The 27,348-nt window shown below is 43.7% G+C and overlaps 1 protein-coding gene across 18 annotated transcripts in view; it reads right to left on the bottom strand.

Annotated features, from left to right (window-relative positions):
• The window catches only part of LOC115198986 (liprin-alpha-2), a 193,938-nt gene that overhangs the window by 97,210 nt on the left and 69,380 nt on the right, over positions 1-27,348 (bottom strand). The window lies entirely within an intron of this gene.

The raw sequence follows: 27,348 nt of genomic DNA on the forward strand, positions 1-27,348 counted from the left end.
TGGTTTATTGGCCATATACCACAAACCCCTGAGGTGCCTTATTGCTATTATAAACTGGTTACCAACGCAATTAGAGCAGTAAAAATAAATGTTTTGTCATACATGTGGTATACGGTCTGATATACCACGGCTGTAAGCCAATCAGCAATCAGGCCTCGAACCACCCAGTTTCTAATAAAGAACAAACATATATGCTAGAGAGAGGATGTTAGATAATGAGCGAGGCCTTGGGTGCATGTTGGACCTGGTTCACTTCTTTACACCCTCACCCTGTGTGTTACAGCATCTCCAACCAGACTTCTATGGTTGCCTGGCAGGATATATTACCCCCTACAGTGAAACAGCTTCCCCTTATGGTAGAACACATTAATGGGATTATGTTGCCAGCTGAGCCTGCTGGAGCCAGAAGTATAGAAGGCAGTGGTGGAATGTGGTGGAACTGCTACTGTTGACCCATATTGGAGCACCCACTGAATCACTGGACAAAGCAGTATCCATTACAACAGCACTATGAGATCAGTGACTTCTCAGCAGTAGAAATCAGGAAAATAAATCTCCTTTCACCACAATCTCCAAATAGACCTTTCTGATTCTTTACTGCCATGCTACCGTATGGGATGGTCCTACTGTACGTATGTAATTATGATCAGGCAAAACCTCCCCCAACCAGGGCCTGTATTCACAAAAAGTCTCAGAGTAGGAGTGCTGATATACAGTTGAAGTCGGAAGTTTACATACACTTAGGTTGGAGTCATTAAAACTCATTTTTCAACCACTCCACAAATTTCTTGTTAACAAACTATAGTTTTGGCAAGTCGGTTAGGACATCTACTTTGTGCATGACAAGTATTTTTCCAACAAATGTTTACAGACAGATTATTTCACTTATAATTCACTGTATCACAATTCCAGTGGGTCAGAAATGTACATACACTAAGTTGACTGTGCCTTTAAACAGCTTGGAAAATTCCAGAAAATTATGTCAAGGCTTTAGAAGCTTCTGATAGGCTAATTTACATAATTTGAGTCATTTGGAGGTGTACCTGTGGATGTATTTCAAGGCCTACCTTCAAACTCAGTGCCTCTTTGCTTGACATCATGGGAAAATCAAAAGAAATCAGCCAAGACCTCAGAAAAAGAATTGTAGACCTCCACAAGTCTGGTTCATCCTTGGGAGCAATTTCCAAACGCCTGAAGGTACCATGTTCATCTGTACAAGCAATAGTACGCAAGTATAAACATCATGGGACCACGCAGCCATCATACCGCTCAGGAAGGAGAGGCGTTCTGTCTCCTAGAGATGAATGTACTTTGGTGCGAAAAGTGCAAATCAATCCCAGAATAACAGCAAAGAACCTTGTGAAGATGCTGGAGGAAACAGGTACAAAAGTATCTATATCCACAGTAAAACGAGTCCTATATCGACATAACCTGAAAGGCCACTCAGCAAGGAAGAAGCCACGGCTCCAAATCCACCATAAAAAAGCCAGACTACGGTTTGCAACTGCACATGGGGACAAAGATCGTACTTTTTGAAGAAATGTCCTCTAGTCTGATGAAACAAAAATATAACTGTTTGGCCATAATGACCATCGTTATGTTTGGAGGAAAAAGGGGGATGCTTGCAAGCCGAAGAACACCATCCCAACCGTGAAGCACGGGGGTGGCAGCATCATGTTGTGGGGGTGCTTTGCTGCAGGAGTGACTGGTGCACTTCACAAAATAGATGGCATCATGAGGCAGGAAAGTTTGGTGGATATATTGAAGCAACATCTCAAGACCTCAGTCAGGAAGTTAAAGCATACTTCCAAAGTTGTGGCAAAATGGCTTAAGGACAAAAAGTCAAGATATTGGAGTGGCCATCACAAAGCCCTGACCTCAATCCCATAGAAAATTTGTGAGCAGAACTGAAAAAGCGTGTCAGGAGGAATGGGCCAAAATTCACCCAATTTATTGTGGGAAGCTTGTGGAAGGCTACCCAAAACGTTTGACCCAAGTTAAACAATTTAAAGGCAATGCTACCAAATACTAATTGAGTGTATGGAAACTGACCCACTGGGAATGTGATGAAAGAAACGAAAGCTGAAATAAATCATTCCCTCTCCTATTATTCTGACATTTCACATTCTTAAAATAAAGTGGTGATCCTAACTGACCTAAGACAAGGAATTTTTACTAGGATTAAATGTCAGGAATTGTGAAAACCTGAGTTGAAATGTATTTGGCTAAGGTGTATGTAAACCTCCCACTTCAACTGTAGGGTCAGTTTTTCATTTGAGATTGGAATGATTTATATGGACTGGGGGCAGTGCTTGACTTGGGCAGGAGTTCACCGGAGTACCGGCAACTGAAATGTTCTACTTCTTGAACTCCAGCACCTCTTATAGAATATTAGTTTAAAAGTATTGAGTTTCTGCACCTAAAAATAAATAGTACCAGCACCAAAAATGAGAGCAGGCACCTATTTCAGACCAAATCAGGCACCGACTGGGGGGATGTGATCCTAGTTCAGCACTTTGAGAGCTTGGGTCTATCTGTGTTTTTGTCAAAATGTAGTTATTGCCATAGCCTTGTTATGTTCAATGTTCTCTACCTATATAGTACTCTAAATACCCCAATTTATGTTGTTCAGTTCAAAAGAATACAAGATGAAGCCAATTATCTCAGAATCGTCTTTGTGCAGATAGAACCTTATAGTCTCAAGCTCTGGACTTCTTCTCTCAGACAATTTATCAATACTGACCAACGGCCCTTCACACCACAGAGACTGAACCTTTCTGGGAGCCGCCAACCTGGAGCCGCGGGGCGCAGGCCTCTGTTAGCTACCGTAGCCCCACTGACCAAAGCAACAGATACATGCAAACAGAAAAACATGCTACCAAAATAACAAGCATGCAATAATAAATGTATGCTTGTATGAATGAATGTACAAATGAATTAATTCATGTACAGTCACCTTGACATACTCAAGAAAACCGGTAACATATCAAAACCTTGTAAAATAGTATGATGGAAAGGGAAAATAGAGATGGATGCTGTTGTTATGGCGACTGGACTGTCAATCACGGATGACCTTGAGAGATTTGACGAAAATAGACACTGTTAGCATATCTACTTAGATACAGAGGGAAGATACTAGGCTTTCGTTTACAAAGCTAAAATAAGTCATGCTGATATTTACTCTAAAAACCTAACGTTCAAAGAGACTCTGAAATGAGATGTGATGCGTTTAAAGGATGGAGAGGTGTGAGAGAAAGCAGGAGGACTTCTCTGGAAAATGTCAGGAGCGCCGAGATCAAGGTAGAACACCTGAATGCCACGGAATCTACAGTGAACACACCGAGCATTAGTAATGTATTCTAACGTATTCCACGAGTGCATTTTCCTTCACACCATCTGCATATGTCTGGAAGACCAACACAAGTGTAGTACAGTATAGTGACCTCCTTTCTATATCTCCGTCCTCTGAGAATATGCAGAATCTGTCACGTATGAACATCATCTGATAGCATACTGTATCAATCATCTTTCAGGGGATATTTGCGAAAATTAACCAAAGGAGAAGCGATAACAAATCAGAAACACATTGAAATGCAAGAAGGGTTAGGTTAAGTCCATTAAGAAATGAATTTGGCACTGATAGATTAGGTGCAGTCAGAGCATTCACTGTGAGGATGCGGATGTATGACCAGCATAAAATAGGCATTACACAAGCAGAAAATAATTGCCACCGCCACAAAACTGGCGAGTAATAATAATGACAGAGACAACGGGTTCAGTAAGCAAACGCCTTATAGGCCAGGACAGGAATACTGATAGGATTTAACTCTGCCATTGATACAGACGCAGTCCTTCACTGACTTCCCCTGGGCTCAATCATAGCCTACTGAGCAGACAAAATTACAAAATGAAATGACGTCATTACAACCATATTACAACCAACCATATTACAACCATACTGCTGGTTATAGCCCAAAGAGCAGAGGGACCGACACTTGTTAGACACTTGTTAGCTCCAGCCTGCTCCACCCGTAAGAAGACTTGCCAGGCACGTTCTCAGACAAAAACACACAGCGGACCGTGAGACGTGTTAAGTGGACCAGCGGCGCTCCCGGCTCATCCTGGCCAGGATTCCATGCGGAGCGGAGGGCCCAGCTGATGGAAAATCAAATAAAGGAATGAGATGTTTTAATTACTGTCATGCTTTAAAGACTTATAGGAAGAAAACATGACAACAAGCCCGCCTGTCGTCACGCCTGACATGCTTAATGAAGGGCGTCGTCGTCATGGTGATTCCACTCCCCAGGGGACTGGGACTTCACCATTCTGGACCTGTGTGGATGCATGGGCGGGGTTAAGAGGAAGGAATCAGGGTTTCGAGGAATGTGATTTGCCCACTGATTCATCAGAGGCAGGACCCTGGGCTGGCTACTCATGAATATTAACAATCTTTCTAAATGATGCTAATGTGGAGCCTACAGAGAATGTAAACATCAATGTACATCGATGTACAAATCATCAATATGTTTGGCTGCTAGGAGCAGAGTCAGCTGCTTTGTTAACGCCTCTGCTATGATGCTTTCCTGGAATTCTTCCTTTAATGAAGCCATATTGAACAGACTTAGCATTCACTCAGTGTAATTATTGACAGTCAAAGCCATCAAAAGTCCTTTCTCGCAATGAGCAGTAATTCAAAAGGCACTCGCACATCTGAGCTATCTTTGTTGCAGGTGCATGGTAACAGTTGAATAGGATGAGAAAAAAGAAAAACCGCCACAGAAGGCCTCGACGCCGATACGGAAAGCTTATTAAAGAGCAGTGATACTATCAAGAGCAGTGTGCAGGTTTCTTCTTCTTTTTTCTCACAATGAACAGGGAAAATGACTGCATTGCAGTCTGTGGAAATACATTCTATTACAGTGTAAAGTAACTACAGTTGGTATGGGGGATGGGGCTGGTGTAATGCAACAGATGGATACATCGAAGAGAGAGAGAGAGAGATTGTGTGTGAAGAGGCTTTGGAGCAGGCTGGATTTAGATCCACTCTCCTTGTAGGGAGGTGAAGAGAACAAATGTACTTTACCTCTCCATCCATCCATCCCTCCATCCTCCCACCATGTCCCAACACGCCTCTATCCCTCCTACAGCTTTTTTAGTGTACACTCAGATAACCACCCACACACTGTACTGACCCACTGGCTAGACACACACCCTTCATCCTAAGAGGATGTTTATCTGATGACATCAGAGCAGTGGGAGCTGCCTCTGGTGCATTGACTCAAGCAGATTCATGGTCTGGGAAGCTTGGGATAGATCAGAACTGTTAGCGGGGCAGCACTGGGTAGCATGGGGCCTTAGGCAGATCACAGGCCCGCTGTCTGGCCCAGGGTGATGCAACAGCTGGCTCTGTTAGATGTGGGACATGGATGTCCCTGGCTGGAGACAGCACACCCACAACCACACACACATGCATACACACACACTCACTCACAAACACACAGATACACCGGCAAAGAGGCTGATGTCAAAGGAATATAATAAAAGCTGTGTTATTCCTCAGACTGGGAGCTGAGTCCTCCCACAAACACACACACACACACACACACTACTGCAGCGGTCTTCTGAGTACTGGTGCTATATAGCTGTTGATGTATGACTGGAATTAGTGGGATGACTGGTGGGTTCAAAACAATGTAACTTCTCATTTTCATGGGAGTTCCTGTGTACATACACACATTAATAATACATAAAGCTCCAACAGACACTGATATGTCTGAGTGTCTGGGTCAGGTGGCCAATTAGTCTGCCCTAGCATGCTGAACACGCTACATTGGGAGAGAAATATCTCTTACACAGGCAAATATCTTGATACCTACACTCTAATAGTGTGTTGTGTAAATACCTCTATTTCAGACCATGCGTGTATTGCTCATACACACAAAGACACTTCATTTATCACGTGTAGTACAGCTGTGCTCCAACACAGCATCGGGTTATCAAAGAAAATATCAAGAGAACATTATGTGAGGGAATCATTTAGTAAGGGAGAGTCAACACATTCTACAGCAGGCGGCCATTTTCTTTTCCCTACAAGTCCAAAACTGCATGTACCCGTTTCTTAAAGCCTTTTGATATAGTCAATATTAGATAAAGGCTCAAGCTATTGGGTTTGACATAGAACAGGCTCTAGAAGTCTACTTGGAACATTGTGAAAATACACTAATGGACGCTATTAATCTCTAGGCCAACAAATGTCAACATTCTCAATATTTAACCTTGAAATCACACAGATAAAACAGATTTGTACCATTCCAATAAGAAATCTAAAATTGCTAAGATGAAGTAATGCTACGACATGGAAGAAGCATTCCAATGTTGACACAATGATTGAGTTAAATAATGTATTGATCGGTAAATCAATACATAGTAAAGCTATTCAGAAGGTAGAGAAAGTGGTTCATGCTAAATTATACATCGATTTCCATTGGCGTCTTCAGCGGTCATCAAGTACATGGCAAGAACAGTTCAAAAGGGTTGAGGAGCAAATCGCACGTACCAAATGTATGATACCATGTCGAAATGCCCGCCCCATCTCCAGGAAAGAAGCATTCTTTAAGATGGTAAATTGTCAACAGCTAAATAATTAAAGATAACAAGAACAGAATGCTTTGATCGAGAATGTCAGTGGAACAGAAAGACACGCGCTGCCTGACAATCATGGTACGTTTATTGGACCAAAAAAAAATACACAGACTGTTCTCTGAAATGGACTTGCCTACAGTACACAAGGATTTAATCCGAATAAATGTAATTGTCCTTGTCAGACAATGACAGAAATCACTAACAAATAACTGTGACAATTTGAAACAGCAGCTGTCTCTATGCTGTTCTTCATCCAACATTGTTAAAGGTTTTAAATATGCAGAAATGCAGAGCACACATATCTCCTGAAGAAATTCGAGCACATTACTGTGTGTCTGAAAGCACAAGCGCTCCTCTACAGAGTAGCAGCCTATAAAGCTGCGGGGCATAATTTCAAAGCACAAATAACTAGAGCACAATTTTACACAGAGCCATCCTTCATTTTCTTTCCACACGGTCCTTACTCCTTATTTAATTCCAATGCAAAGTTGATCCGCCACCGCTAGCGACCGTTAGCATCGGAGCGCTAGTCTCCCTATTCCTAGTGCTGGCAGGCCCTCCTGGCATTGTGAATAATGAGCAGACAAATCCCGCTTGTAATAATTTGTGGCCGCAGGATTTGATAAATTGTTTATCTGCGTGTGTTTACTTTGGCGCCAGGGGAAATCTGTGGGATGTTGTAGCTACACAGTGCAGAACATGTCCATGCCGGTGGCATGACTCGACGACATTTCCCAAGATTAATCCCAGGCTGGGGATTGAAATCTCTTTGCTGTATCTGCCTGCCCTGAGAGAAACAACAAACCTCAACGTTGGCCCAACATATGGTCTTAGACATGATAGAGGGAGACAGTGCTGTTGGGTTAACTGACGTATCAGAGCGACTTCGAGTTTTACTAGGTGTCTGAGAACACCATGCAAACAACCAACTCTCAGCAGACAGAGACTATCCACTGTGTCTACATTTAACACATATTTAGCATCTAACGGTAAATTAGTTTAAATACTCACAGTGCACACCATAGAAATAGTCCTTAGCATATGAAATTGGTAACAGTATGGATGTACGGAGAGCCATATAATCCTATAGAACAGTGTATATCCCTCTGCAGAATGCTAACTCAACAAGATAGGAACACATCTGCCTTTTGTCTACACACAGATTCTCAGCCCACGTTTCCTGTACTGATTACGGCTCTCTCATCAGAGAAACGCACCGGCCGCCACCAAGTTTAGACGCCTGTGGTGTTAGTCGTGCTGTAGGTAGAAGTCTCACTGTGGCAGGTAGTGCTTTGTGGTATCTCTGTCTCGCTGCTCTCCACTGTGGGAGTATGAAGGATGTGTGTGTGTGTGTGTGTGCATGTCTGCAAGTATTTATGTCACGTTACCACAGGTTGGAGAAAGAGCCAGTCCTGCTTTGTGTCAGCATCAAGCCTCCTACTGGGAGAAAAGACCACATTTCACACATCTGATCCTATGACTCAGGTTTTCTAAGGCAAGCAGTGCATGGGGATGTTTGATCTATACCTGCAGTGTTTGACTTGAATATTTCACACTGGCAGACATTCAGACATTCAGACATTCAGACATCATCCAGACATTCACAGAGCTGCAGTTAATGCCCTCTGGTAGGCCAATAGCAAAACAACGTCACATCGCATACATTAAAGGTGCTCGGCTTGAATACAATAGGAGTGTACTGAAGCCTACTTGAACACGCCCCAGCACTTCACCTTTAAGAGTGTTTAGGCTATTTCCTAAGCACTTCTGCCAGCCCCTTTCTCTCACACACAGCCCTGGGGACTTCAGGGAGTGGAGCTACGGTATATGTTATCCTTCTCCAACTACAATGGAGGCTTTTTACAGAGTGGAGAGTTACACTTCTGTCTCCCCTCAGCCTCTCCTGTGGGGCTACGGCAGGTCATCATCCTCTCTGTTCTTTACAGGCCTGGCAGACAGAGATAATGGCTGTGGCAGTGTCTGAAATGGTTTCCTATTCCCTACATTGTCCATGTAAGTAGAGCACTGCACTATATAGGGAATATTGTGTCATTTTGGACACACTCTATCTATGTTCTCTGACCAGCTACCTCTATGGGCACTGACTAGATTGTCAGGACGATGCACTGTCTCTCTCTCCACCAATGAGCACACAGAGAGACTGGAGGAGGGGGTGTTAGAGCCTGCTAGTTAGGGGTGGGCTACACCCACTGGGAGGATGCCAGTCTGTCGTTACTGTACCTGTAAAGGCTGGCTGGAAGTGGGCAGCAGACAAAGGAAAAATGGAGTTCCACTCCCCACCAACAGTTAGCATGATATAAACCAGGCAAATGTATGGAAATGTGCACCGTTTTCTGCAACTATCTCCTTAGATAGACCAAGCTGAGGTGATTGACTACAACAGGTATTTATCATGCTAAAACCATCCCAGCAAGCTTAAACAATTGACGTGTCAGGTTGATGGGCACCCCCGAGAGCGCTGGAGACCCGACACATTGCTTTCGCTGCTCCTCCATATTAATTGAATCCATCGAGAAAATACAACTTTTACTGAGTGGAAAGAGAAAAGAATGATATGTGAATTTAATCCAATCTCTCTTTATCGCTCTCCTTCTCTCGCTCTGCGTTAATTGCTTTGCCCCTGGTAAGCGGACCATAGCCCTCCCCTGTGCCCTGTCAGATAGACCCTGGCAGCGCCAGAGCCAGCTGTGGCAGCATCATACCCATCATTAAAACCATCCAGGATTCTACTTAAAGATCACCTGGAGGGCGTGCGGCTTACATTATCCCAGGAAAACGGGTAAAATGTTCTCCGTACTATCCCACTGTTTTTGGGCCAAAATGCCAAAGCACGAAACCATGGGGCTGAGGTTTAGCAGGACAAATCTGAGGCCATATTCCTGTTGAATCCAATTGAACAAAGCAATTGACTTAACCAAACAGATTGTGGATGGATATCTTGAGGAATAAGCGGTATGAATGTGTTGCCTCTGGGTGCTACTATATGCAGAGCTATTGTAGTCACAGCAGGAGCTGTATGAGGAAATGTACACTGGACTAGAGGAACAGAACCGCTCCCGTTTAGCCCATCTGCTCTGGTGAGACTTGTATTGATTTCCGGGGTGTCAATCTCCTGAATGTCAGGGAATCCAGAGGCAAGGCATCAACACAAACTGTAGTGTCAAAGGCACAGACAGCACCGCCAGCAACAAAAACACTACTATCACACAGTAGCTGTCTGGGTTTTACTACTGTATGCATTTAGCAATTGTTAGAATTGTATTTCATCTATTTGCAGGATTTATCAAGCCTGTGTTTGGGTAAAGAGGAACAACAAAGTGTTGTCAACGATGGGTTTACTGGGCGTGTGAGTTAGCCTCTAGTCAAAGAAATTAGGTTTTGCCGATTGTGTCGTAAATAATATATGTGGTCCCTAGCACCTCGTATACTTGACAAGCTCTTTGTCTTACACACCAGACGGAGTGTGCTTTACAACCTCTCTCTGCACTGTTGTGTACTTTGTGGGTGTCTGTAGAAATCCAATGACAGGGAACCAGACTGTAACAGCCTGCTCTGTAATACATTGTCATGTAATGTAATGTCTATGCATATTGCATGATATCCACTCCAGCTTTCTACTGCTAATAACCAGGGGGCGTGAATACTGATTAACCCTTTGTTAAACCTCAGAGGACATCAATAACCCTGCATTGACTTGCTGTCCCCTGTGGTGAGGCACTGATCCCAGATCAGTGTTAACACACACAACCAACCACTGCTCTACTGACCCCCAGGCAACTGAGCAGGGTCTTAACATACACTTAGTACTTAAACTATAGCCAACAGTAGGGCTCAAATCAGATCAACTACCAGCTACACCAGAGCCTAAAGCACCAAACAATTACAGAAAATAATACGACAAAAAAACATCTTTGAGAGGGGCCTTGTTTGACCTGATGAAAACTTTTACAACCCTACTAGGTGACTAGACAGCTATGTGTCTCTGGGATCCATATTTCACTGCTGTGTTCCCGGGCAGTGGTAGTTTAATAGGCGCATTAAGAGGATTGATGTGGCGTCTGATGTCTTCACGGCCCTGCTCCTCCCTGATGGGCAGGCAGGCAGACAGACAGACAGACAGACAGACAGACAGACAGACAGACAGACAGACAGACAGACAGACAGACAGACAGACAGACAGACAGACAGACAGACAGTAAACACTGTCTTAATTGAACACGGCATGAGATTTTACTACCACTGCATTATTCACAAAAGCCACAAATATCTGCAACAACCATGGGAATGAGCGTAGTCTGCAGGGGGGGGACAGGGGAACAGTGCACCACAGACGGAGATAAAAACACAACAGTGAAATGGCTTTGTAACAGCACACGAGAGGAGGTGGTGTTGGCAGTGGTGGAGGGGGGATAGAGCTAAGTGAGTGAGTATGCATGCAGACCAGACCACAGGCTGATGAAACAGAATAAATGGTTTCTAATATATCTGTGTTTTGCCCTTGCATTGAGGCTGCTGAGCCCTGTAAAGTGGTGGTGTGGGAAGATGGATTTGATGGTGTGTGTGGAGAGAGACCATGAGAAAGACACAAAGAGAGAGCGAGAGAGAGGGGGAGAGAAAGAGAGAGCAGGAAACCCCCAGTGTTCAGTGTGTGTGTGTGTGTGTGTGTGTGTGTGTGTGTGTGTGTGTGCATGAGGGATCTCTTCTCATTCCTCCCATAAGGAGTGCAAACCATGAAATGAAAAGCTTGTGGAGTGTTTTATGAGACGTGAGTTCCTGTTTCAGCACGGTGGACAGCGACATAGCATTCTCTAACAGGGAGGGAGGGGGAGGGAGAGGGAGAAGGAGAGAGGCGGCTTTTATGTTCCTCCGAAGCAATATCATCCTTTCGGAGAAAAGGAGTCAACCCAGCCCCGACTGAGTGTGCCAGAGACAGGTTCAACTACTGTAGGAGGGAGGTGGGAGGAGCTGGAGAGGAACTGACACCCACGGAATACCAAGTCTGTCCTCCTAGTCTCCTGATCTACATCATACCCTGCTGCTCGCCGCAGCCGACCGCCACTTCCCCCCGCCAGAGGAACTGACACCCACGGAATACCAAGTCTGTCCTCCTAGTCTCCTGATCTACATCATACCCTGCTGCTCGGGCGCAGCCGATTGCCACTTCCCCCCCCCCCCAGAAATGTGCTGACGGAAGAGTCCTGGCGTGGCTCTGTGTGAACAGAGAGATAAAACTCCCACTGGGCCAGAGATACAGGGCAGGGCGGCACAGTAACATCACAGTGAGGTCCACTGAACTAGAGATGCAGAGAGACAGACATACAACACTCTACTCACTCCATCTTATACACTATAGACTTGCCACTGTCTTCTTTGCTGTTTCAATGATTTACGATGTGATTGGCCACAAGGTGACTGTTCACGGTGCATTTATCTCAAAAGGCAGCACTGTAATTGCTGATGATGAACAAGAACACTAGATGAGCCTGTGTCTCATGTGGTCAGACCACATACACACTGACTACAAACAAATCCCATCACATAGACTGACCTGGTGAATCCAGGTGAAAGCTACGGTCCCTTATTGATGTCACTTGTTAAATCCACTTCAATCAGTGTAGATGAAGGGGAGGAGACAGGTTAAAGAAGGATTTTTAAGCCTTGAGACAATTGAGACACGGATTGTGTATGTATGCCATTCAGAGTGTGAATGGGCAAGACAAAATATTTAAGTGCCTTTGAATGGGGTATGGTAGTAGGTGCCAGCTGCACCGGTTTGTGTCAAGATCTGCAATGCTGCTGGGTTTTTCACGCTCAACAGTTTCTCGTGTGTATCAGGAGTGGTCCACCACCCAAAGGACATCCAGCCAACTTGACACAACTGTGGGAAGCATTGGAGTCAACATGGGCCAGCATCCCTGTTGAACGCTTCGACACCTTGTAGAGTCCATGCCCCAAAGAATTGAGGCTGTTCTGAGGGCAAAAGGGGTGTTCTTAATGTTTTGTACACAGTTATAGACTGTGTACAGTTATAGACACAGATATACGCACATGCACACACACGCACCGCCTCTCTCAGAAGGCATGAATAAACCACATGGCCAATATCCGGCTGCGTTTTAATAATGAGTTATTTTCTAACCTTGTCCATTGATTAATGGATTCCAAGAGGGCTTTAAAAGGTTGTTGCAGGATTTCTAGGAGTTTGATCGTTCTCTCAAGGCCATCCAATGTCCACAATGACCTCGTCAACGCTAGTATCCTCATACAATTAGTGTTACTTTACTCCTGGAGGAAAACAACGTAACAAAGTAACACACATACTGTAGAAACAGTTCCATATGATTATCCTTACATGACTATTGGATAATCTAGGGTTATTCTAGTTGGATATACAATAGCACTGACGCCATATTGTACAGTAGGAAATAAGGAATAAGATGCTCTGACATCTGAACATGCATTAAAACATCTGACTCGATGCTGTCACGTCCTGACCCTAGTAAGAGGTTATTTTCTATGGTAGAGTCGGTCAGGGGGTGTTTTGTTCTATGTTTTCTATATCTATCTATGTTTACTTCTAGTTTTCTATTTCTATGTCGTTTTTTGGGGGTTGATCTCCAATTGGAGGCAGCTGGTCCTTGTTGTCTCTAATTGGAGATCATATTTAAGTAGGGGATTTTCTTCCTGGGTTTTGTGGGTTAATATATTTTGAGTAGTGTTTGTTTCTTTCTGCGTCATGGTTTGTTGTTTTTGTCAATTCAGTTATTTATGTTTTGCAAAGTTTCACGGATTTCATAAAATGTGGAACTACAACCACGCTGCACTTTGGTCCGCTCCTTTCGACAGCCGTGACAGATGCATCACTTTAGCCCTACCTGCAAGTACAAATGACCTCGACTAACCTGGACCCCCGCACATCGACTCGGTACCGGTAGCTCCTGTATATAGCTTCGTTATTGTTATTTTATTGTTGGTTAAGGGCTTGTAAGTAAACATTTCACGGTAAAGTCTACACCTATTGTATTCGGCACATGTGACAAATACCATTTTATTTGATTTTGATTTGACCCATGATGCAACGTGCGCACTGCCTGCCCCATATTTCTCCGTAGATCAGCTCACGCAATCAAGCACGTTTGATAGGACGTCAACTTGCTAGGCCTCCTGCTCCCTGGGAACTAGCATCACGGAGAGGTAGGATATGCATGACAGACAACCCACAACCAAGCACACTGCACGGGTGTCTCAGTGTAGCGTGAGCAGTCTACAACAACCACACTCTTCCTGTACAGTAAGAACCAGGAGGAGGAGTGAGACAGATCTATATTCTAGTGAGTGAGTGAGAGAGAGCACCCATCATCTACACAAATTAACGAACCACACAGGCATGCACACAGGACAGCCTTCTTGCTTTAGAAAGCTCCCTCATCCTTTTAATCGGTGTGGAATCCATCAAAGTGGGTCAAACTCAATTCCCATCTGCCCTGCCGACATTTTAAAGCACCGGGGCTGATTAAAAAAAGAACTGGGGAAAATAGGCCAAACGTTTCTGATACACACTGTATAAAGGAAACCAGGGGGAATGGAGAAGTACTCACATTTCATGAGGTGATGACTGGGGGGAATGGAGAAGTACTCACATTTCATGAGGTGGTGACGGGGTGAATGGAGAAGTACTCACATTTCATGAGGTGGTGACGGGGTGAATGGAGAAGTACTCACATTTCATGAGGTGGTGACGGGGGTGAATGGGGAAGTACTCACATATCATGAGGTGGTGACGGGGTGAATGGAGAAGTACTCACATTTCATGAGGTGGTGACGGGGGTGAATGGGGAAGTACTCACATATCATGAGGTGGTGACGGGGTGAATGGGGAAGTACTCACATATCATGAGGTGGTGACGGGGGAATGGAGAAGTACTCACATATCATGAGGTGGTGACTGGGGGGAATGGAGAAGTACTCACATATCATGAGGTGGTGACTGGGGGGAATGGAGAAGTACTCACATATCATGAGGTGGTGACTGGGGGGAATGGAGAAGTACTCACATTTCATGAGGTGGTGACGGGGTGAATGGAGAAGTACTCACATTTCATGAGGTGGTGACGGGGTGAATGGGGAAGTACTCACATATCATGAGGTGGTGACGGGGTGAATGGGGAAGTACTCACATATCATGAGGTGGTGACGGGGGAATAGAGAAGTACTCACATATCATGAGGTGGTGACGGGGTGAATGGAGAAGTACTCACATTTCATGAGGTGGTGACAGGGGGAATGGGGAGGTGTGGGCAGGCATTTGTAAGCAATTATGATATGGCCGCAATAACCAAAAGGTCAAGCACCTCATCTCCAATCGCTGGGCCTCGTTTCAATTTGCCCTGTTCAAGCTCATTTACATATAGGCACCTATTGTTATTCCCTCTTGAGGGAGGGAGGGAAGGAGGGAAGGAGGGAAGGAGGGAAGGAGGGAAGGAGGGAGAAGTATAAAAATGGCAGTGACTGAAGTAGCTGGAGGGATAAACATGTCCATGTACATTCATAGCTGTGTGTCCACTGTGTGTGTGTGTGTGTCCAATGTGTGTGTCCACTGTGTGTGTGTGTCCACTGTGTGTGTGTGTCCACTGTGTGTGTGTGTATCCACTGTGTGTGTGTGTGTGTGTGTGTGTGTCCACTGTGTGTTTGTGTCAACTGTGTGTTTGTGTCAACTGTGTGTGTCTGTTGGTCCATTGTGTGTGTGTGTGTGTCCACTGTGTGTGTGTGTGTGTGTGTGTGTGTCTACTGTGCGTGTGTGTGTCTACTGTGCGTGTGTGTGTCTACTGTGCGTGTGTGTGTCTGTTCCAGGTGACCAGAGACAACACTACTAACCCAGAGGAGTGACACAGTTCACACACCTTCGAGGGCAAGGACCTGTCACAACACACCCCACGTGATCATCACTCACACTTCTGTTCAGGGGCAAATGCTGCTCCTGTGTCATAGGGTTCACTATTGATATCAGCTACATATCAGCTTTAATACTGTTGTATTAATACACACAGGGCTTGACCCTACTCCTCCTCAGTCACATGGCCATTCCAATAGGGATTTCTGGCATTCCAAATAACCATACACTCTTAGAAAATAAGGTGCTATCTAGAACCTTAAAGGGTTCTTCGGCTGTCCCCATAGGATAACCCTTTGAATAACTTTTTGGGGTTGCAGGTAGAACCCATTCTACAGAGGGTTCAACATGGAACCCAAAAGAGTTATCCTATGGGGACAGTCGAATAACCCCTTTGGAACCCTTTTTTCTAAGAGTGTAGATTCAGTCAAACAGGAAGTGAACCCAATACATATAGAATAATCCATCCAGACACAACTAGCTGTGTCACTGTGCTTTATAGTGCAGACTAGAGGAAGAGGTCTTTGAGGAGAGGCGTTCAGCCTAAATCAAAAGGAATGAGTCATGTTCTGCTCAGGTCTAATCTTTGTTGTGATTGAGACGTTTCAAAGTACTTCCTCATCCTGTGGGGAAAGGAAAGTGGAAGGAGAGGACACGGTTTCCTGTGTTGCCGTGGGGAAATGGAGGTGTCCCTCATTTCTCATTCACACAGAGGGGCTTTTCTCTTTTCTGATAAAGAGGAGGTGACAGTGATGAGTCAATGTGGCACTTAGCCATTTTCAGAATTCAGATGCAGAACCTCCCATGCCTGGCAGCCTGACACACTTCTATTTACAACGGAGTCATTCAGTCTGAAAAGTTACATTTGCATTTCAGTCTCAATCTCACAGCCATAACTTTAGGTAAATGTTAGGATACATTTTTGTCCATAGAGATAACGCCCATTATCTAATTTACTTCGGTAATTAGGGGATAAGTTATTTGACAATTCTGGGGAGGGATGAATCAAAAGCATTCTCTCCACATTCCATCATATGTTTGTCATTTAAACAGCATCACTTCCAAACCAGTCAGGATACATTTGTCCAGGGCTATATTTTCAGTCTGCTTATATTTCTATCTGTGTGTCAAATCGTCTGGTTTATGGTGTGTGTATGAATGTTATGAATAAGTGTGTATGTGGTGCATAATGCCAATCCAGCACTCTGCCAGAGACCATAGAAAGTTCACCCGGGCTCTAATTGTTCCTGAGTGGATGTGCGCGCCAAGTGAAAGTTGCACTTTTAATGAGAAGTTGCGACTGCATCGTCCATCTTGCCTGTCAGGCCCTTGTGCCTAGTGCATCTGGCCCTCCGCCTTGCGACTACGAGCCAAGTGGGCCTCATTCTTAATTGCTTTGATCAAGTGCTCACTGAAGACCAGGTATAGAGGAGGGATAGAGGAGGGATGGATCAGGGATGGATCAGGGATAGAGGAGGGATAGAGGAGGGATGGATCAGGGATGGATCAGGGATAGAGGAGGGATGGATCAGTGATGGAGGAGGGATGGATCAGGGATAGAGGAGGGATGGATCAGGGATAGAGGAGGGATGGATCAGAGATTGAGGAGGGATGGATCAGGGATAGAGGAGGGATGGATCAGAGATTGAGGAGGGATGGATCAGGGATAGAGGAGGGATGGATCAGGGATAGAGGAGGGATGGATCAGAGATTGAGGAGGGATGGATCAGGGATTGAGGAGGGATGGATCAGAGATTGAGGAGGGATGGATCAGAGATTGAGGAGGGATGGATCAGGGATAGAGGAGGGATGGATTAGAGATTGAGGAGGGCTGGATCAGGGATAGAGGAGGGATGGATCAGAGATTGAGGAGGGATGGATCAGAGATTGAGGAGGGATGGATCAGGGATAGAGGAGGGATGGATCAGGGATAGAGGAGGGATGGATCAGGGATAGAGGAGGGATGGATCAGGGATAGAGGAGGGATGGATCAGAGATTGAGGAGGGATGGATCAGAGATTGAGGAGGGATGGATCAGGGATAGAGGAGGGATGGATCAGGGATAGAGGAGGGATGGATCAGGGATAGAGGAGGGATGGATCAGGGATAGAGGACGGATGGATCAGTGATGGAGTAGGGATGGATCAGGGATAGAGGAGGGATGGATCAGGGATGGATCAGGGATAGAGGAGGGATGGATCAGAGATTGAGGAGGGATGGATCAGAGATTGAGGAGGGATGGATCAGGGATAGAGGAGAGATGGATCAGGGATAGAGGAGGGATGGATCAGGGATAGAGGAGGGATGGATCAGGGATAGAGGAGGGATGGATCAGGGATGGAGTAGGGATGGATCAGGGATAGAGGAGGGATGGATCAGGGATGGATCAGGGATAGAGGAGGGATGGATCAGAGATTGAGGAGGGATGGATCAGAGATTGAGGAGGGATGGATCAGGGATAGAGGAGGGATGGATCAGGGATAGAGGAGGGATGGATCAGGGATAGAGGAGGGATGGATCAGGGATAGAGGAGGGATGGATCAGGGATAGAGGAGGGATGGATCAGGGATGGATCAGAGATTGAGGAGGGATGGATCAGGGATGGATCAGAGATTGAGGAGGGATGGATCAGGGATAGAGGAGGGATGGATCAGGGATAGAGGAGGGATGGATCAGGGATAGAGGAGGGATGGATCAGGGATAGAGGAGGGATGGTTTAGGGAGGGAGCAGGGGTAGAGGAGGCATTGGGCCAGATTACAAAGAGAACACTGAGGACAGCTGCTTAAAGAGAGAGACCCTGGTGGCCGCAGAGCGCCAATGACAGATCCACAGCCAAAACACCCAGGGACCGGCTGCCAACAACACTTCAAGAGTCGATTCAGATTCACCACAGATAGGGCTTTGAGGGGAGAAAACCGGGCTTTGGTTTGAGGGACAGCCTGGAATCCAAACTAAATTAAACAGTGATATTTGGTTTGGATTCCAGTCTATATGAGGCAGCGACATGGGGCCAAGTCATCCTCTCACTCTCCACTTAAATCGAGGGCTGGGGGATGCTGTCAGTGTCGATGGCTGTCAGGGCAGCAGAGGAGATGGCCGTTGGACAAACATTATGCCCGAGCTCTGCTAATTTTAAATGGGTAGCAGGCGTTACCTAATTGTCGTTATTATAATTCTGTTAATTAGGGTGATCTGTGCTCGCTGCCTACGCTACTCATTTCAGATTGAACATTGGTTGGGTAACACAAGAAAGCACAGCGGTGCGGCGAGACCTTCGGGGCAGCCGAGGTTGGCACAATAGAGCCAATCACATGCCACCGCAATTTGTAAGAGGAAGGACAACTACAGCTCAGATAATGAAATAGCCTATGGCTAAGACAAATGCACTTAAATATGTTGTCTTGTCCATTCACCCTCTGAATGGCACACATACACAATCCATGTCTCAATTGTCTCAAGGCTTAACAATCCTTCTGTAATGACCTGTCTCCTCCCCTTCATCTACACTGATTAAAGTGGATTTAACAAGTGACATCAATAAGGGATCATAACTTTCACCTGGATTCACCTGGTCAGTCTGTGTCATGGAAAGAGCAGGTGTTCTTAATGTTTTGTACACTCAGTGTAGCTCATGTTTTATAATAGTTATAGCTGAAAACACCATGTATAACGATCTATCCAGATGTAATGTATATATAATCAAAATATCGAATTACTTTATTGTTGCTGTGTAATATCTCATTTCAATTACCTTGCCGTCCACCAAGAATATTACCCTCGTAAATATAATCCCGTTAGACAAATTCAAGAATGCCATCTGTGGAGAATGATATCTAGTTTGACATTCAGTGCCTGGAACTTGCGCTGCATTTCTACATACTTCAAAACAAGGTTGAACTCAGCAATACAAACTCACTTACACTCAAGTAACTCACATATACAGGAGAACATATTTCATGCAACAAGGCCTACTGTAGTCTCTCTGACGACAGTTGAATGTTGAATATTCTAGTGACGTATGGATCAGTGGTGCAGCTGGGCACTACCTCACTACAGCACTTACCTCATGACCCTGTCTGAATACTAGATCAAAGTCCTCCCTATTGGCCTGCTTGAACTCACTACCTCTCTCTCTCTCTCTGTCTCTCTCTCTGTCTCTCTGTGACTTTCTCTCTCTCTCTCTGTCTCGGTCTCTCCCCCTCTCTGTCTGTATTAGCTACCAATCAAAGGTCGTTATGAATCTGCTTAGAAAGCCACTCTCCTGGGACTCCTCATTTTGCACGTCTCATGTCTGTGTGTGTGTGTACGTGTGCATGCGCATAGAGTGCCCTTAACATCAAAGAGGCCCTTGACTAACAGTCTCCCTCTGAACCCCCTGACAGGGTCTGGCCAGTGTCTATAATCCCATTGGAGCACCTTCATCCCTGGGACGGACTCCAACACTGCCGGTGGGTTAACAGTAACACACACACCAGCCTAATGACATCCTCTTAGTCCGTGGCTGCAGCTGCAACCAGACAGACTCTTAGCAGCACATCACATGGGTCAAGAAAAAGGTACCATAAACCAATCACTGCTCCTAAGGTTATGAAAGAGAGGGGATAGTTATTTTATTCATTGATTCATTTACTCAGTAGTCTGGAGAAGGAGCCTGATTCAAAACCAGAGATATGAGGAAGGCAGAGTAAGGCAGGAGCACTTTTTTGCCCTTAATAGGTCAGGGGTCAGCCTTTATATGATTGTAAATGTCATTAGACAATTATGAGATATAGGTAGAGTTAAAAAGGTTGGATGAGAGATGTTCAGGAGAGTCTTTGCTTGCGTTCCAAATGGGACCCTATGGGCCCTGGTCAAATGTAGTGCACTATTGTCACGTCCTGGCCAGTATAAGGTTAATTGTTTTTGTAGTTTGGTCAGGGCGTGGCAGAGGGTATTCGTTTTATGTGGTTCGGGGTGGTGTGTTTTGGTGAAGGGTCATTTGGTTTAAGTATTCCGGGGTTTTTGGGCACTGTTTGGTTTTCAGTTATTCTATGTCTAGTCTAGTATGTCTGTTTCTATGTCTGGTTAATTGGGGTTGGGACTCTCAGTTGAAGGCAGGTGTTGTCTATCTGCCTTTGATTGAGAGTCCCATATATGAGGGTGTTTTTGTGTTTGTGATTTGTGGGTGATTGTGCTGTGTTGAGCCTAGGCTTTGCCAGACTGTTTTGTTGTTCGTTCGTTTTCGTGTTTTGTTGTTTTGGAGTGTTCTTTTGATTTAATAAATGTTCAAAATGAGCATACACGTACCTGCTGCGTATTGGTCCTCCTTCACCGACGACAACCGTGACAACTATATAGGTGATAAGGTGCCAATTGTGATGCATACTTACAGTGTACACACAGCATGCTGAGTATGTGGAGCTCCAGATCTGCTTGGCTCTGCCAACTCTAATATTGACTCGTGGTGAATGTGTGCCGGGTCTTGTGGGGAATATTAAAGGAATTGAATAACTACATCATCTTGATAGCACCACCGAGAACCATCTACTTTGCAATTTAATTCAACTTGCCCAGACAGCATATAATTGCAAATACAGGCCAGGTTGAGAAGGTGAATGAAATCAGGAGCTAGTAAACAACAAGTGTTGGGGTTATTTGAGCCAGCGAGTATTTGCTACGGCAGTTTAGATTATTTTTGGCATGGCTGTTTTGTGTGACTAGAACCTGTGAAATTGGATTTTATTACTTTGAATCTTTTTGATATGTGAGGGAGTCGTTCAATCACGGGCCAAGAGTGTATTAAGCTGTCATCAAGGCAAAGGGTGGCTACTTTGAAGAATCTAAAATCTATTTTGATTTGTTTAACACTTTTTTGGTTACTGCATGATTCCATGTGTGTTATTTCATAGTTTTGATGTCTTCACTATTATTCTACAATGTACAAAATAGTAAAAATAAAGAAAAACCCTGGAATGAGTAGGTGTGTCCAAACCGTTGACTGGTACTGTATATGATGACCTAGACAAATACTGTTAAAGAAAGATATTTTAGATCATGAGGCAATAGCAACTAGAGGGTTAGAGGGCATGGGCCCAGGATATTGGATGTAACCAGTTAACAGGAAGGAAAAATACAATTGAGTGTGGAAACTGTGTGGCTTTTGCCCCATTGTACCATCTATGTGATAAGTGAGCCTGACATCTCATAATGCATTTCCAACAGCAAAAACCAGCTAGAACAACAGGGGTCCTTCATGGGGAAACCAATAAACCAAAGGTGTCACCCTCATAGAACATTACAATGAAAACAACAGGTCAGTGATGGTATAAACTGCAAGGTGTGAACGTTGTAGGCTGTCATATGTGGGTAGGTGTCGGATCTCTCAACTGAGCTATAAAGAATATTCCAGAAATGTGACAAACCATCATCTTTTTATCCATAATCATTAATGTCCATTAACCCCTGGGTGAACGGGTCCGATGAGTACAGAAGGAAGAAACATACCAACTAAAACTGCCTATAACCCATCAATTACCCCAGCATCCATTGTGATGGACCTGTGATGAAAGCTTGGACCAAAACAAATGGCTTGTGTCTGCCATCCATGTAACCATCAACATTCTATCATGAGTCAGCAACATTTCCATTTGCACTTTACTTAGGCTCACTTCAAAAAGCAGCGTCTGCTTTTTTATCAAGAGACCCCCACTCCAATCAACATCAATAGATCCAATGCTTTATTGGCAATATCCGCTGCACCTGGAAACAGTGTTTCAACATCCATCTCTTTTAGCCAGAGCAGAGCAGGGACAACAAAGCCAAGCGGGCTCTTGAATAGGTGCTGTGAGAGATGGAGATGGTGGTCAGACAGGCAGGGATCATCTCTAAGGTGTTTTCTCCTTCTTCACACAGTTAAATTAAAATGGCTGGCTTAGTGACAACAGCCATAGGAGACTTGGATCAATATCCACTGACACCATTCATGGATGCCAAGGGAAGCCAGGTTTCCCCCAAAAAAATGGACAAAGAAAAAAATATACAATAATAATTATTTATCGTCTCTGTGTTTCATAAATGTCCTTTAATTCGCAAGAGGCTGAATGTATCTCACCGGAGAAAGTATCCAAACGAACGAAACAGCGCCCCTCTGTCTCAGAATGTGTAGGATATCTACACGACATGACCAAAAGTATGTGGACACCTGCTCGTCAAACATCTCATTCCAAAATCATGCACATTAATATCGAGTTGGTCTATAACAGCCTCCACTCTCCTAGGAAGTCTTTCCACTAGATGGTGAAACATTGCTGCAGGGACTTGATTCATCACTCCAGAGTACGTGTTTCCACTGGAGGCGAGCTTTACACCACTCCAGCTGATGCTTGGCATTGCGCATGGTGATCTTAGGCTTATGTGTGGCTGCTCTGCCATGGAAACCCAGTTCTTGTGCTGACGTTGCTTCCAGAGACAGTTTGGAACTCGGTAGTGAGTGTTGGACGATTTTTATGCGCTACGCGCTTCAGCACTAGGTGCACACTTTCTCCTAGACGTTTCCACTTCACAATAACAGCACTTACAGTTGACTGGCACAGCTCTAGCAGGGCAGAAATGTGACGAACTCACTTGTTGGAAAGATGGCATCCAATGACAGTGCCACGTTGAAAGTCACTGAGCTTTTCAGTAAGGCCATTCTACTGACAATGTGTTTCTATGGAGACTGCATGGCTCTGTTTTTATACATGCTCATATTAAACACCTGTCAGCAACGGGTGTGGCTGAAATAGCCGAATCCACTAATTTGAAGGGGTGTCCACATACTTCTGTATATATAGTGTATCTGATGCTGTCTGGTCAGAAAGACTATGACATTGTTGTCGCCTGTAGCATTTAAAAAAAAAATTCAATGACGGCCTTTTCAATGACGGCCTAGGAACAGTTAACTGCCTTGTTCAGGGGCAGAACGAATGCAAGGGAAGCTAGCAAGCATTTGACCTCCCTTGATAATTTTTTTTTATAAAATAGCCAATCAGTGTTGAGTGAGCTCAGCTATGAATGGTCCTGTCACAACAAAAAAAGGGTCAAGGGAAGCCAGTTTGGATTTGGTTTCAGACCAATCACATCACTAGCCAAACGTCATTATTCACAGAAAAAAATGTAATCGTTGCATCTCATTGTGTTGTCCTCCGGTGGCTAACTAGCTAGCTAAAATCGTCCCTTTCCTAAATTAGCCATGGATGGAGATAGGGATATGAACTTGTGGTTTTACTTAATTCTCTGCAATGGCCAATTATTATAACGGTGATTCTGATCCAACCATAAATTCATACATGGTGCCCCTGGCCTGAGAGGATGGAACTTCATACCCCCGCCCTCGGCCCAAAGATATTTTCTAAGGGCGGGAAAAACCAAGCCCCGTCCGACGCCAGGGCGGGCATGGAATTGAGCGCACCCATAACCACCAGGACCAGCAAACACACCTCTCACAGCATGAAACCAAAACACACCTCTCACAGCATGAAACCAAAACACACCTCTCACAGCATGAAACCAAAACACACCTCTCACAGCATGAAACCAAAACACACCTCTCACAGCATGAAACCAAAACACACCTCTCACAGCATGAAACCAAAACACACCTCTCACAGCATGAAACCAAAACACACCTCTCACAGCATGAAACCAAAACACACTTCTCACAGCATGAAACCAAAACACACCTCTCACAACATAAATAGCGAAACGCAAAACATACAATAATCTCATCCCCACCTTCACCCCTGATTTGAGGACATCAAACATTTATACTGCTCATTTGTGATTATTTATTCCAACACTCATCAATTCCACCCTTCAGACAGTCACAGATCAACCCATCTTTCCCAATAAAACATAATTCTACCATTTCCTCTCGTAATACATCCCTCCATTCTCCCATGGTGTCTCACTAGGGACTTCAACCTCCCTATCTGCAACATTTCTGCAGAAATTGCCCCCAAAATAAAAAAATGTACCCAATAGCACAACAATATTTCCTATTGATTGACTGTGGTCCTTCAAATCCCCCAGCAATACAGTTTTCAGGTCCAACTGCACCCTGATATTATGGCAAAACAACCATTCCTGGACCTGACTCCAAAAACAAGCCACAGATAGACAGTACCAGAAAATATGTTCTATTGATTTCCTCATGGCAGAGTCTGCACCGGTCTGACTGTTGAATACCACATATACTGGGAGTTATTTTTGTATCAAGAACTTTATATAATAGCTTAAATTGAAAAGAACGACTTGATGCATCAATTGTTGTTTTGTATATGAATTCATAAACCCGATGCCATGGTATTGGGACATCGAAAATGTATTCCCAACTATCTTGAATTTTGTCAAACCTCTTGACGGTAAGTGAAACTGATACATTTTATGATTCATATTAGTCATTTTAAGCTATTTATGATTTTTAATTGGCGGCAGACAAACGAATTAATTCATTTCTCTTTTAATTAATATCCTCTTCCATTTTTGTGGCAGAGCTGTGGTCATAATTTTGTATTGAGCATACGTCTCCATACACCTGGATTCATTGGTTGTATGACATAATTCTACTGTCGTTGTTTACAATGTCATTCATAAACAGGATACCTTTCATATACATTCTCTCCAATAAAATGGGTAAATCCTCCATCAGTACATTGGAGTTTAGCCCTATTATCTGCTGTAATATAGATTCTGCCTCTTCTGGAGGATAAAATTGGAATTGTAGCCAACTGTATAGCTTCATTTAAAAATAAGGATACATTAAACAGGGTTCCATTGTCAATACACCAGAAATAGACAGTTTTAATCTGTATAACAGCACAGAGCCTCCTTTTAAATATTGGATGTGCCTCTCTTGGTCGCCTACTGGAAAACCAGTTTGGGCTTAGATATAGTTTCGGTATAATATAAGCTTTAAGAGAGAGGTTTAATGCCTTGATATTTAATAGTTCTAGCCCTCCAAACTTATATTCATTATACACGAAGCACATCAACAGCACCATCCACCCATGTAATCGGGAGACCACAAAGCAATTTAAAGTTTGTGACTTTTAGAGACCCAATCTGTAATACTTATCATAGTTGGGTTTTAATCCAGATAAACTGGAGACATTATCCAGGTCCTCAATAAGACCGTTCAGAGTTGAAGATTGTGGACTCAAGAAAAAACTTGAATCAGCATACATTGATACCTTTGTTTCTAATCCATACATTTTTAACCCCTTACTTTTATAATTGGATCTGATTTTTATAATTAACAATTCAATGGCCATTGATGCACATAGTGCACAAGGTGAAAGAGGGCAACCCTGTTTTACACCTCTTAACAATTCAACATTCTCAGAGAAATAAACATTATTTATCATTTTACATAAAGGAGTGTTATACATGACTTTTATCAATTTTACAAGAGATTCTCCAAAATTGAAATAATCCAGGCACTTATAAATAAAGTCTAGCCGTACTTTATCGAAGGCTTTCTCAAAATCTGCTATAAAGATTATGCCTGGTTTCCTTGCATTCTCATAGTTTCAATTATTTCTAATAATTGTGTAATGTTATCTCCAGTATATCTTCTTTCTAAGAATCCTGTCTGATCATGATTAATAATATCCGGTAAGACTTTTCTAATTCTATGAGCAATACATTTTGCCAATATTTTTGCATCGCAACATTGAAGGGTGAGGGGCCTCCATTTTTTGGGGTGAGACTGGGTCTTTATACCGAGGTTTCTCCTGAGTAATCAACCCTTCTTTTGGTGTGTCAGACAGTTTAACATTTATATATGAATAATTAAGACACTCTTCATCAGTGAAGTTCATGGAACTTGAAAATAAAAACATTTTTACATTGTTTTGCTTCTTCAATCAAAATGTCCTTTGGTGAGCGAATGTTTTCTCCATCATTTGTAACCATTTTCTGAGGATTCGTTTTGGTGGCATTTCTATGTTGAAGGTGTGTTTTTCGCAGTTTGCCATCCAATTTGCTTGTTTTTTTATCAATTAAACCAGATCTTTCCTGAATAAATGTCTCAAACTCCTTTTGTTTTGCATCTAAACTATTCAGAACTTTTGTAGAACATTTATCAACACCATTGATGTGTAATGTTAGATGTTCTATTTCTGCTGTAAGTTTTTTCTCTGTTGACCCAATGTGTTTTTGTTTTTGTTCTGCCACTGTGTCTTCTTATTGTCTCGGCTTTAGGCCTATATATCAATATATCACGGTGTCAAAGCATATGAACTAACAGGTTATAGAGCAAACAACGCAATTATCACAAAAACATACTTTAGGTTGTAATATTGCTTTTTTTCTGGATTGGCTTCCCCGTGACTTTACTTCCTATTGTAATAATCAATATGAAGAGTTTCCTATTCAACTTTGATAGTATACTAGGCTATATCTTATTTTAAAAGTCGAGAACTGAAAGAGTATATCGGAATACTTTACAAATGTTAAATATAGAGCGAGGATATGAATCATTTAATTAAATTATACATGGAGCAAAATGAAACTATCGCTGCATTCAGTAGTGCGACAGAACTCAAATCTCAGATGATTTATTTAATGAAGGGAATAACACAGTAGACTATCTTCTCATGACATTACACAAAGTATGTGGGAAGCATGCATGTGTAAGTAGGTAGGACTGGAGTCTGATTGGATAGTTAGACCTGCTCTTTTCTGTCCATGGCATCTCATGGAATGAGAGGAGGAAGCAGGGATGTGTCCTAATATTATGGTCGCCGTCCAAGTGACTCTGTGGTAACGCGCATCC

This window comes from Salmo trutta, chromosome 8 (genome assembly GCF_901001165.1).
Source record: "Salmo trutta chromosome 8, fSalTru1.1, whole genome shotgun sequence".
Taxonomy (NCBI): Eukaryota; Metazoa; Chordata; class Actinopteri; order Salmoniformes; family Salmonidae; genus Salmo; species Salmo trutta.